The 1,961-nt window shown below is 47.1% G+C and overlaps 1 non-coding gene across 1 annotated transcript; it reads left to right on the plus strand.

The window, feature by feature from the left end:
* The first annotated feature begins 706 nt into the window (after window positions 1–706).
* trnat-agu (transfer RNA threonine (anticodon AGU)) lies at window positions 707–780 on the plus strand. The gene has a single exon. It is a non-coding gene; the product is annotated as a tRNA-Thr (tRNA).
* The last annotated feature ends 1,181 nt before the right edge of the window (window positions 781–1,961 follow it).

The following is a 1,961-nucleotide window of genomic DNA, read 5'->3' on the forward strand; positions in this document are numbered from 1 at the left end:
TCGGCTTCTCCCCAGCCCTAACAAAGACAATGGACTGCCTTGTTGGTTGATGGTATTTACTGGTGGAGATTCCTGTGCTGATGGCCTCTGCAATGACCCGCAGTACTTGGTCATGGCGCCAGCGGTAGCGCCCGTCCCCCAGTGCCCTTGGGCAGCAGCTGAGGATGTGTTGCAGTGATCCAGGACTCCGGCAAAGAGGGCAGAGATGATTCTCCGCCAAGCCCCAGCAAAAGAGGGGCAAATCTTGCAGGTGCCTGGGAATGCCAGCAGCAACCTTGAAGAAGTTTCATCGTGCAAAATGTGCCAAGATAAGAACACATGCACAAAAAGTAATTATTCTCACATACACACACACACATAGACAACAAGTACAGCTTGTGCAACTGCTTGCTTCCCCCTCCACTTAGAGTTGCACGACCATGTATTAGGGACCTCCTAAAGAAAATAAAAAGAGAGGAGCATGAATGGCATACTCAGGGTGGACCGGCATGTCACTGGGTATGTTGTTTCACTCTCCTCGCTGCGAGTAACTTTGAATATTGTTGTCTGTCTCTTCTGTATTTAAGTGTTTTTACAAGTGTCCCAGGAGTTTGAAACTGACAGGGACTCTCAATTCACACATGTGTTGGACTTTGGACTCCGTCCCTTGTATGACCATTTTTCCCCATTGACGAACTGTTTTTGTGTTGGTGCCGGATGCACAGCTGGCACTGTGGCTAAGCTGGTCAAAGTGCCTGTCTAGTAAACATGTGATCCTGGGTTCAAATCCCAGCAGTGCCTGGGTGCTTGGTCAGTGAAACTTTGGCAGCTGATTTGTGAACCATGTCCTTCTTTTTGTCACTTGCCCTTCAAGAACGAATTGACGTTGCATCCACAGCTGACATGATTGTTGTGGATCCCATTACGCCAGAAGGTGCTTGAATCCAAAGAGTATGACATTGTGATCATTGTGTCATTCAGCGCTACTTTGCAGAGGCTCATCCACTTGACAGTTTAATTTTTTTTCTCTTACAGTGTGTCCCCACGTGGCATTGGTGGTTCAGTGGTAGAATTCTCAGACATTTGCTGCCAGCCAATCAGGATGCGACACAGACGTCAGACAAGCAAAGACACTCGCCTGCCACACGGGCATGATTACCATTACCATTACCATCTATCAGGGATGGCAACTGAATTAAGAATCAATGCCAGAAACCTGCCACAGGATTTCAGATAATGTTTTGATGCAGACTGGTCATGATGCCTCTGAAGTTCACCAAAGCAGACCTGACTTAAAGTGACTACACTTCCAAAGTTCCCAGTGATGACTGAACCTCTCGCTCCTTGTTTCCGTGAGAAACTCATATCTTCAATTTAATTATTGTGAATTGTGTTTACCCACAGTCCTGGAAGATCGCAAAGGTGCTAGGTCGAAAAGGTTTACTTAAACAAGTTATTCCTTGTGTGCTGTTGTAGTCTCTGTCACGCAATTGGTCAGCGCGTTTGGCTGTTAACTGAGAGGTTGGTGGTTTGAGCCCACCCAGGGACTCTCAATTCACACGTGTTGGACTTTGGACTCCCTCCCTTGTATGAACATTTTTCCCCATTGGCGAACTGTTTTTGTGTTGGTGCCAGATGCACAGCTGGCACTGTGGCTAAGCTGGTCAAAGTGCCTGTCTCGCACTGTATCTTCAATTTAATTATTGAGAATGGCGTTTACCCACAGTCCTGGAACATCGCAAAGGTGCTTGGTCGAAACGATTTACTTCAACAAGTTATTCCTTGTGTGCACGGTCATCTCCTTGGCCTTCTCGGTGTTGAGGATGAAGGAGCAGAAATCTTCTGGCATAGTGTACTTGACCACAGAAGGAGGACCAACTGAGCTATCCAGGCCTTTGTAGAATGAGGACAACTCACAAACTGAAATCTTCTGGCATACTGTGCTTGACCTTGCAGAGAGGAGAGCTTCTTCTCTGGCTCTG

This window comes from Doryrhamphus excisus, chromosome 4 (genome assembly GCF_030265055.1).
Source record: "Doryrhamphus excisus isolate RoL2022-K1 chromosome 4, RoL_Dexc_1.0, whole genome shotgun sequence".
Classification (NCBI taxonomy): Eukaryota; Metazoa; Chordata; class Actinopteri; order Syngnathiformes; family Syngnathidae; genus Doryrhamphus; species Doryrhamphus excisus.